Consider the following 12,114-nt stretch of genomic DNA (forward strand, 5'->3'; position numbering starts at 1 on the left):
TCGTTCGACTGAAAAAGATGCCCTCCAATTGTCTAACGTTGCGTCATTCAAATCTGAAGTGCTTCATTCAACTATTGTTTCTCTTAATAATTTTGATTCGATAACAAATGAACTATTATCAGCGCAAACATTTCGATTTAGACAAATCAAATCATATCGGTTTTTGTCCATTCTCAACCATTCATATCTTTCAACTCATAACCCCATACGCTTTGCATGTTTAAGATATGAACTAATTTATATTATGGATGGATTTTCCATTTATTCACGGTCTCCGGCCGCTCGTCACCAGTCTGAACCTGATTTACATCTTGTTCTGATTCGGTATATTGTGAGAAGAAAATGATGCCATGAGGAAGTAGCAGCGCATTCTTTTTTTAATTCTGGTTAACGAGCACCGGGCTTATATTAAACCCAATATCAAGTGAATAAGTAGGCCAGAAAATCCCGCATCAGAATGACTAATGTGCGATCCATGTATCAAGCTTATATCCTCGCCTGGATATTTCAATAACGAAGAATGTCATTCGTATCGATGCAACGCTCTGTAATTGATATTGTTCACTTTCAAAAATGAATTTATCAAACATATTTCAAAATTATCGAACATGGTTTTCAAAATCTGCGCCGGAAAGAGTTTTTTGTGTCTGTGTGAAGCGTCTTGTCCACATCTGTCAATCCCAAATTTACTAATTTACCGACCAAATCTGAAGAATTTCATTCAAACTCACTACTGTTTCTTCAAATAATTTTTTATTGATAACAAATGAACATTTTATCAGCGAAAAAATTTTGATTAAGACAAATTAAATCAAAAAGTTTTTCGGCCATTAGAACCATTTGTATTTTTCTACACAACACTCCATTCGCTCTGCGTGTTCAGGATTTTAACTAATTCATGTTATGGAGAGATTTTCCATTTCTTTACTGTATCTAAGCGCTCGTTAGTCCAGTTCATCTTCGATTAACAATTAGATCTGATATTACTGGGGTACGATGTCACCTTGTTTCTGTCGTTGACACACGACGATTTTCAAGTAAATAAATAGGTCAGAATATCCCGCATCAGGGTGACTAATGTGCGATACATGTATCAAGTTTATATCCTTGCCTGGAAATTTCAACAACGAATAATGTCACTCGTATCGATGCAGCGTTCTGTAATTGACATTGTTCACTTTCAAAAATAAATTTATCAAACATATTTCAAAATGATTGAACATGGTTTTCAAAATCTGCGCCGGAAAGAGTTTTTTTGTGTCTGTGTGACGCGTCTTGTCCACATGTGTCAATCCCAAATTTACTATAAATTTACCGACCAAATCTGAAGAATTTCATTCAACTACTGTTTCTTCAAATAATTGTAATTTAATAATTAATGAACATTTTATTAGCATAATATTTTCGAGTATGACAAACGTAGTAATATAGGATTTCGACCATGGTCGCCTATTCATATTATTTGGCTTGAAACCCGATACACTCGTCAGTTGAAAGAACCGAATTAATTTATAACATGGATGAATATTTATTATAATTACGTTTTTGAACGCTCGTTCCCGATCCCGATCAAATAACATAAATATTAAATATATAGGATTGCCTTGCGAATCCTACCATATTAATGTTATTCAATGATCACATTGGTTTCGGAGGAGACTTCTGAGGAATGTCTCGATTAACGAGCGTCAGAACACCTGTAATTAAATCATACAAAACCAAATGATTATAAAGGACTCTTTCTCCCGCATTAGATGACTACTATGCGTTCCTTGTAACAAGGAAATACCCTCACCTAGCAATATTAATATCGAAAAATGACACTCGTATCGATGCAGCGCCATGCAATTAATATTGTTCACTTTCAAATTGAAATTATCACACATATTTCAAAATTATCAAACATGGTTTTCAGAATCTGCACTGGAAAGAGTTTTTCTTGTGTCTGTGTGAAGTGTCTTATCCACATCTGTCAATCCCAAATTTACCGCCGGAGGCCATTGCATTCTTGCAAAAGTTGTCATAGCTAGTGAGTAGTGAGACTAATGGTATAGTGGCTATGGTGCATTGGTGCTGGCTTCGTGAAATAAAGTTGTGTGGTTTAAGCTTACTTCTCGAATGGGAATGTGTAGCAAAGGCTCGGTACGGACGAAATAGCGAAATATCGTGATATAAAAATTTTCACGCTAAAACACGACACTGACGCACAAATAACCACTTCTATCGGAAAATAAAATTATACATAGACAATAAATGGTGAAGTGGTTATAGCCATGGCGTGATTCCAAACAATTGCCAACAAAAAATTGCTCACAATTTTAAATGAATAATCAATAAATATTTACAAAAAAAAATTGCTCACTCTGGCAAGATTCGATTTGGCAGGTTGAAAATTAACGGGCAAATTGAGACCGACGGGAAGCAGAGAAACAACAAAAAACCGAGTGGAGACACTCGAGAATCTAAGACTTGCGTAAGATGTCGATCCCCGTGTTTGGAGCACTCGACGTACAGAATACCCAAAACATCAGCCAGCATCAGTCAGTCATACTTGTATTGCGTGTAATGTACGCAATGCAGACGACACAAACATTCGAATTAACCGCGATTAATAAGATATCGATATTGAAAATCCGCCCTCCACTCCCATCTCACTACCCGTCAAAATCAAACCAAATAAACCCCTTCCCAAAACCAAACCGCAAAAAACGGGTTGATCGCCAGTGCTCAAGATCCACTGGACAGATCGGGATTGTTTTCACGAGTGAAAATTTAAACGAAACACGTAAATATATAGACTGGCAATCCCCCCTTATAACACCCCGTAAGCTATCTTAGACTACCTTCGTTCGATTGAAAAGGATGCACCCCTCCAATTGTCTACCGATGCGTCGTTCAAATTTGAAGAGGCTTCATTCAACTATTGATTCTTTCAATAATAATTCTAATTTGATAATTTGATAACAAATGAACATTCATCAGTGTAAAATTCTTGAATTAGACAAATCAAATCAAATGGGTTTTCGGCTATTGTCGACCATTCGTATCTTTCGACAGAAGAGCCCAGACGCTTTTCATAACTAAGATTTTAGCTATTTTATATTATGGATGGATACTCCATTTCTCTATGGTTATTCGATGCTCGTCCCGTTCACTCATCTCCAAGAACAACCTGGAGACTTGACTAATGAATGATGAAGCCTTTTGTTCCAGCATAGTTGGGCAGTACCTTCAGATGAAGAACGAGGCAACGAACATCATAATAATTCAATCACAATTTCAAGTGAATAAAGAGGCCAAAATATTCCGCATTACGATAACTAATGCGCGATCCTTGTATCAAGCTTAGATCTTCGCCTAGATATTTCAATAACGAATAATATTATTCGTATCGATGCAGAGCTCTGTAATTGATATTGTTCACTTTCAAAAATGAATTTATCAAACATATTTCAAAATTATCAAACATGGTTTTCAAAATCTGCGCCGGAAAGAGTTTTTTGTGTCTGTGTGAAGCGTCTTGTCCACATCTGTCAATCCCAAATTTACTAATTTACCGACCAAATCTGAAGAATTTCATTCGACCAATGTTTCTCCTAATAATTCTAATTTGAATAACAAATGAACATTTATTAGAGTAATATTTTCGAGTAAGATAAATGGAGACAAATTAATTCTCGGCAATTGTCGACCACTCATATGTTTTGATTGACATGAGACCCGATACGTTATTCGTATATGGGATTAATGGTAATTTATATTAAGGATGGAGTTTTCAATTTTAAGGGAGTCTGGACGCTCGTTCCTACAATCAACACATCCACGAATGTCTGCCTATGAAACATTTAACGGAGACATGTTGTTTGATTGGAAGTGATGTTCAAGTAGCGTTAAGCGCCAGAAGACTTTATAATTCATTGCAATTTCAAATGAATAAGTAGTTTAAAATATCCCGCATTAGGATGTCAAATGTGTCATCCTGGTAACAAGTAAATTCCCTCGCCTGGATATTAGAATAGCGAACAATGACATTCGTATCGATGCAGCGCTCTATAATTGATATTATTCACTTTAAAAAAATGAATTTATCGAACATGGTTTTCAAAATCTGCGCTAAAAAGAGTTTTTTGTGTCTGTGTGAAGCGTCTTGTCCACATCTGTCAAGCGTCTGTAGCAAAGGCTCGGTAGTCGGTACGGACAAAATAACAAAATATCGCGTGATAACAAATCTTCACGCTAAAACACGACACTGATGACGCACAAATAACCATTTCTATCGGAAAATATTATAATACATAGACAATAAATGGTGAAGTGGTTATAGCGCTAGCGTGATTCCAGTCAATTGCAAAAAAAAAAAATTGCTCACAACTTTAAATGAATAATCAATAAATATTTACAAACAAAAATTGCTCACTCTGGCAAGATTCGGTTTGGCAGGTTGAAAATTAACGGGCAAATTGAGACCGACGGGAAGCAGAGAAACAACAAAAAACCGAGCGGAGACACTCGAGAATCTAAGACTTTGCGTGGGGTGTGCGTAAGATTTTGATCCCGGTGTTTGGAGCACTCAAGACTCAACCAACTCCAAAACATCAGCCATCAGAGAGTCATACATACTACTTGCAATGCGTATAATGTACGCATGTGTAGTGCGGATGATATAGTCAAATATATAAGACACACACACAATAAGTTTCGGGATATGGCTGGGTCGAAAATGTACTTGTGCGTCAGGTAAAGGACCAAGTATCGAGCAGCGACTTGACGGGATACTTTTGACGCAATCGTTAACCTGTTCTATTATATTTTTCTTTTTGTGGATATGCCAATTTACACCTTTTTTCCGGGAACTGCTTCTCTTCTCTTCTTTTTTTGTTTCTCTCAACAGTTGCGTGATGGGGTCACGCAACCCTGTGTCGACTCTTGTTCTTTGGTCGAGTTATAATTAACAGAGACAAAAAAAAGCGACGTGAGTTTTGCTCGCCCTAATTAGCCATTGGCTTCTTCTCCTCTTCTTTTATACACACGGCGTCGCCACTCGAATCGTTATCGAGATACTACAGAATTTTTCAGACCGAGACAAGTGGACGAATATGCGATGCAGAGGATCGAAATCCTACGTGGGCGTACGTGGGAATTCTAAATGGACTACATTCCTATCATGTTCTTTTTTTAGTTTTAAAAGATTGAAATCAACCGAATGACTTGGCTAATTATCAATTCAGAATTTAAAAAAAAAAAAAGTTGCTCAAATAATCCAAATGTCCAGGAATCAGCAAAACTAAATTTTGAAAAGTTGCCTGTACACTTATGATTGGGTCCTTTTTTACAACAGGACGAAACTGTAGTCCTCCATGCGTGCTGTATGACAGGAAAGACTTAGACAAAGAGTTGAATCATCGGAGTGACGCCATGGCGTTACATAACGGCCCATTGGATAAATTTCCAAGTATAGAATCAAAAATCGAGATGGGGGAGACGAGTTTCATGCTGCACACATATGAAATGATGGGGACGAAAATATTACGCAGAGAGAGAGTAGTAAAATGAAAATGAGCTCTATACGAGAGTAGTATAGCGCTGGGGGTACATTAAGTTGCTGTCGAAAGGGAGAATGATATAAAAGAGAGTAGTCGGGAGCCGGGAAGTTCGAATGGGGTTCTCTTTTCTCTCTCGTCTATGTGTGCTCGTAATCGAATTATGAACAACTTTTCTTCTTTCCATGGGTTGGAGGGTGAAATTTCCCACTGCTGCGCCCGCGCAAGCAGAGGAAGAAGAAGGACGGACACACACACAAGAGGGATGCTGGTGAACTCAAAAAATAGAAAGAAAAAAGGAACGGGTTAGCTGGATATGGGAGGAGGCACTTGGCGGAATGGATGAACGCAGCCATTCGTCCTGTCGTTTTGCTGGCCGCTATTTTCTCCTTTTCTTTTTTGTTCCCCCCTTTTTGGCTCCTTTTTGGCTCCTGTTTAGCCCGTCTCAAATTGTACCCTCGTCCAAATGGCTTGTAATAGACTCGCAGGCATCCATCAAGCGGACCCAAGTCTGACATTCTTTCGGCTAGACAAACTTTCTCAGTTTGTAATTGATCAATTGCCCTTGCCGCACAAAGAAATCGATTTCTAGCCTCTTTTTTTATTTCTTATTTCCATTAAAAAAAAAAAAGAAAATATTTCATACGTGTCAACGTGAAGAGTTGCCTCCTCTCTCGATCCAATTTCTCGGCCGCCATCATCAGCTGGTTGTGCCCAGCAATCAACCAATCCTCGTTCGACCTCGTCTAGCCTCTCGTACTCCCTGCTGACTTGACTGTGCTATATGCGTATAGAGGCGGTGAATCGGCATAGCCAAGCAAAATGAAGCTCACTCACGTACGCCAGAAAACGTGAGATTTTCATTTTTCCTCGATTGATTTAGCCGTTTGCCGATTAACTTGGAAAAAAAAATATCAAGTGCCGGCACATTCAATTCATCGGCCTCTTCTGCATAGACTTTGATGATGGGGAAAGTACTACAAGAGCGCTCATTCAACATATGTATGCGCGCACATTTTTCTTTTTGTCGCATTTGCCGCTAATATTTTCATTAACTTATCGGAGCGAAAAAAGTTAAGAAAGAAAAATCTGATTCCCCGTGAAATATGACAGTGGGCGACAGGATTTTTGTGCACATGTGGGTGTGGCTGATGAAGAGTGAGTGAATGGGCGTTGGCATGACGACGAATCTAATCAGCCGAGCCGATCTGATTTGATGGAATATGTCACTGCAACATCTGAAAATCCAATGCGGAGGAGCCGGAGCGCAGGGGGGAGAAAAAAGTCCATTGCCCACATCAGTAGATGACGGGCTCATATAAAAGAGGCCATTCATCGTCATTTAATTCGACATCAAAAAGTATATTAAGACGCTCGCTCTCTCAGACTCAGATTCCGTCAGTTTGCCAAAGAAAAGAAATCAAAGGAAAGATGAATATTTTACTCTTTTAATATTATTATCATTAAATATGAAAGGTGGGGTGTGGAATAAAAAGGTGTAATATCATCACAGTGTGTATGTATGCGAACGGGAATAAAAAGGAGGTGGGGGGGGACGTGAGAGGTGGGTGTGAAATAATCAGCGCAGATTGAATGAATAGGGAATTATTAGAGTATTTTCTTGGAAGAAGAAGAAGAAGAAGAAAAGAAATGCGCCGTTAAGGAAGCAGCAGCGAGGATGGATAGAAATACGAGATGGGAGATTGAGCTTGGCAGTTCTCACCTCGTTCCTCTGAATAGGATCAAAGAAAATAAAAAGTGGGAGAGATGTAGACGAGATTTTTAGAGAATAGGTATACATATAAAAGTACGAGATGGATTGCTGTTATATACACACAGCGCGGTAATATCACATCCTGTTTGAGGGTGGGGAGAGCAAAAAAAAATCTAAATCAAAGACCGCACATATCAGCAGCTCCATAACGGACCATATATGAAAGGGGAGAGAAAGAATTTTTCTTTTTTGTCCATTTCAAGAGAAAACAAAAGTCCCTCTCGACCTCCTCACCTTTGCACACACAACATCCACACCCACTCAGCTAACCCCCCATCCTTTTTTACCCGTTTCCAATGATACAAAATACTTCACGATATATAGCTGAGAGAGAGTGGGGTGCGGCTATTGTCACTCGCATCTCTCGCCCCATGTTTTTCCTTTTTTTGGGTGACGACGGAATAAAATAAACTCAGCGTATGTATGTATACTACCGCTATAGCTGTGGGTTATTATTACGTGTCTACAGATTGTTTCGTGTGTCCTCGTCACATCATCACGCGCTCTGGAAATGAGTGGAGGATCATGTGACAAGTGGAGAGGAGAGAGAGGGGGGCCACCAACCTTTTTCACACCCACCCTCAGTATTACTCTATTGAGACTATGCCACTCTTTTGAGTTTTGTTAGAGGTTCTGTGTGACTACAATCAAGAGATATGAGATCCAACTGGAACACAAAAAATTGAATTAAAAAAAAAAGCGTTAAAGAATTATGCATAATAAGACGTTTGGGGGGATTTATATTATGAAGCGAATAGTGCGGTGAAGAAAAACACGGATGAATGCCAAGGGATTTTTTAATAAAGAATTTCCAGATTTCTGTCTCAAATGAATTGTGTAGAATATGAGGAGGATTTCCTCATAGCTTTATTAATAAATGTATTAGCATTAATGAATAATGAAGCTTCGATATAAGACAAGAGCCGGTGGATTTCCGATGAGTCGCCGGAAGAAAAAGAAAAGAGCTGCTGGTCATCAAATTGTATGCGCGGTAATAAAGTCGAATGATATGAGACTCTGACTCTGATGGCGCTCACGCAGATATAATAATGTCACGTATAATCCATTATCACCTAGTTCCCTATTCTTTTTCCGTTCATTGACAAATCTGTAATAAAGTTCTTTTCTGCTGTCCGGGTAGGGAGAGAATATAAATGATAAGACGAGAGGAAGAAGGGGAGAAAAAAAGAGCTGATGAACGAGCGATTATGTCCCGCGAACCGATCAACCAATTGCATTCGCTATCCGAAATCTAATCGACACCGTTGTCTGAATTTCGCTGTTCCATTGGCAAGCCAGCGCGCACGGGGCAGATTAATAGACGAGTTTGGTTGAATGATACATCGCCCCAAAACTGAACTGGAGAATATATGAGCTGCGTCATCTTTTCAGTTGTGTCATCCCGTTCTGCCATTCGTCGACACTTTCTAAATTCTAATTTTCTTTGGTTGCGGGGATGCTGTGGAGGTTGTTTCGGTTCATCGGCCACTTTCGTCGCGTTATTCGTAAATGACGAGCGTGAAATCTCATGATGTCGGCACTTTTCCCGACCAGAAACCCCCTCCTCCTCACTACATAATCCGATTTCATCTTTTCCCTAACATCTTTCGACCGAGATTATTTAAATTCAAAATCTAGGCAAATTATTTCCTTCAGTTTTCCGTACAGCAGTTCCAAATTTTTGTTGTTGAAATATTTCTCTTTTAATTTTGGTCTAGTCTACTCATATAGTAATGACATGGCCGGCACTACACTCCATGCAGAGCCAGAAGCTATTTCTTTTCGAGATTTGACTTTCGACAATAAGTCATTGCATAATATTCTCTCTCACTCGCGAGTCTATAAATCCCATCGTTTATTGTACGTACGAGTGAGGAGGAGTAAAAAGGAACATAAAGGAATTGAAGGGGGGAAATGAAATCAAAATTGGAGAGAGGGCGAAAAGCTCTGGGTCTTGACAATTTTTTAAAAGGCTGATGGCAGCAGCAACTTTGCGGGGGCAATCGAATTCATGGGGTCTTTCTCATCTCACTCCATTCTACAATATCGTTCACTCCTCCCTTATTCGTCCTATTATGTCTCCATCGAGGCCCTTTAGACACTACTAATGCACCATCCACACAGTGCTTGGGGGGGATCTATTCGTTCCATTGTTTTCTGGCTTTTCTATTGGCCATCAAAAGGATGATGACGTCAGGTTCCCGATATTTCTCTGCTCCGCGCCTCGACACACAGAGCAGAGCAGAGCAGCCAACGTTCTGTTCATTCTTTTCCTTTACCCGAAATGTGTGTTGGTGGGCAGCCAATCAGCGCCGACCGAAATGCCACCAGCAGCTCATCTCCCGCTCCTGTTCTCTACTGCAGCTGACAGCAGAGAACAGTCTCTCCTATTGTAGACGACGATAAGAACTGCAGCACTGATGGTGAACACAAAACTCTTGTCTATAGAGAGAGTTCCAAAAAATCAAACAAGAAATTATATACACAGCAGCAGCAGCAGCAAAGTCTATATACGTGTAGACGAGTATAATCCCCCCTTCGAAATATACTATCGTGCAGCAGGAGAAAGACAATAAGCTCCTTCGTCCGAATGACGGAGAAGAAAAAGAGATGACTGGCGTCTTTTTTCTTTCTCTCTTTCTCTCTCACTCTGATTGCTTATTTCCCTCAAACATTCCCGTCAACCCTCTCTGCGAGCTGATGGCTCCTTATAGGAGCTGCTGCTCTCATATTGTTCTGCGGTCTTGATGGCTCATATATATAAGCCATCAGCAGCAATAGACACGACGACATTTTCCCTCTCTCCTGCATCATCCGCCCTCCGCAGCGCTGTGTCTATCTATATTACTCTCTGTCAACATGAAAGGATTCCAAATTAAAGGGAATGTAAAGACCCTGAAGTTGAGTCCTCCGTCTTTTTCTCTTTGGTGTATATCTAGATATTATGGTAGAGTTAACATGGAGCCTAATTTGTTAGATCCTTATCACGTAGAAAGATGGGAGCAGCTGTGCGAATGGGAACGGACACAACGAGAAAGAAAAACAAAACAAAGAAGAAATAGATGTGGGAGAAGAAGAAGCAAAAGTACATGGATATGTATGTAAGACAATACATCTGTGTGTAGTATGCGCTGCCCAGCTATATATACAGTTCAGAGCGACGACTCTGTCCGGGCGGGCTTATAATGACCAATCAGAGAGCACGAGAGTTACACAGAAGGTCCGTCTGTGTCGTGTGTGTAGGGCTACAGCTCCACACAAGAGCATATATACGGGAAAGTGCCGGCTGTTTGAAGAGGGTTCGCAGAGTATCGTGTTGTAACGGATGGATCTACTGGCTGGATAGAGAGAGATGAAGAAAATAAGGAGCCAAAAAGAGGAGGAAGCGCCAAAAGAACAAACAGACGGACGTTAGGACATAGGAGCACACAGAGAAAAAAGAGGCCAACAACAACAACAGCCGACGAGAGAGAGAAAAAATAAAAAAGAAGAGAAGGAGCACTTGTGAGGGACCATCTACAGTTTCACGCGGGGGATCTCTCCGCCATCCGCGGCTGGAACACAAAAAAAGAGTCACTGCGGAAAATGAGAGACGGCTGTGTGTGTGTGTATAAAGCCTACACACACTTATTATATGAGAGTAGCGCACACTACACTAGAGGCACACTACGCCAGTCTACAAGCTAAGAAGAGCCAAAACAACAACAAGAATGTCCAAGAGCAGCACAGTGTGGCAGGCGGCCAGCAGACGTTGTCGTTTCTTAATTAAGAACCAATTAGTAGAGACGTCGCTCTCTTCTGGTCCTATCTTAATGTGTGTGTGCACAGCCTTTTTTTGGGAGAGGGGGGGTCCTTTCGGGGCCGACCGAAATCCGAGTCGCATCCACCACCACCAGTGGACTGACGTCACCCAAAAGAAGAAGAAGAAGAAGTGGTGTCTATTATAAAGTGAGCGTAGAGAGAAAAAGAAATGAAGTACATATAGGAGCTGGAGATGGAGACTTATTTCTTAGCTTCTTCTTTTTTTCCCAGCAGCACACATTGCTGATTACTTTTCTACACGCTACTTTCAACGTCCCTCCCCCCCACCCTCCTTACAAACCAATTAATTGATTACAGTCTTCCCAATTTTTCTTTCTTTGGCTTCTTTTATTATTAGATATACCAGTCAGTCCAGTAGCGCAGGGTAGTATACGATACAGAGAGGGCCTTGGGAAATTGGTTTCCGCATTAATGGCGCCGCGCCTTATTTCTTTCCTGCTGTGTGTAGACGATTACTACCTACTCTGTAGTCTGTACTTTTGCTATAGATGCGCATCCACGTATTTACGTGTAATGGGCGCGTGCCTGACTGCTGTATTTCGCCTTTAACATCGATATATCGGAGGGGGTGCGAAAAACAAGATGGCTATGAATAAACATGAGCTGAGTAAATAATGGCCACCAGGAAGGGAAAAGGAATGAATGAGGCTTCGTCATATGCCTATTATACTGTCTCCCCTTGTAAATACGCAGATATAAATCCTCACCAATATTTGGCACAAGTTTACTCGCCATCGTACATCATCCCCCCCTTTTCCAACGTCATCCGGTTGCGAATATACACGGACCCAGGCGTATAATACAAAGTGTCGGATTTGCGGCAATGGTGACACGCGACTGTCATTGCGTCATCCATTTCTTGGAAAATTCTATTAGGCCGTTAAATATATAGTCGCAGAAAATTCAATAACCTTTTGAACTGCGTTGTAGAATAATAGAATAGATTTTCTGGATGTGTATAGGCCTATAGGGTATCGA

The 12,114-nt window shown here is 40.4% G+C and overlaps 1 protein-coding gene across 1 annotated transcript in view; it reads left to right on the plus strand.

The window, feature by feature from the left end:
- LOC124328379 (homeobox protein orthopedia-like) overlaps nucleotides 1-12,114 on the plus strand; it is a 28,537-nt gene that overhangs the window by 13,264 nt on the left and 3,159 nt on the right. The gene's annotated exons all lie outside the window — the stretch shown is intronic.

The sequence above is a fragment of the Daphnia pulicaria genome, chromosome 3, assembly GCF_021234035.1.
Source record: "Daphnia pulicaria isolate SC F1-1A chromosome 3, SC_F0-13Bv2, whole genome shotgun sequence".
NCBI lineage: Eukaryota > Metazoa > Arthropoda > Branchiopoda > Diplostraca > Daphniidae > Daphnia > Daphnia pulicaria.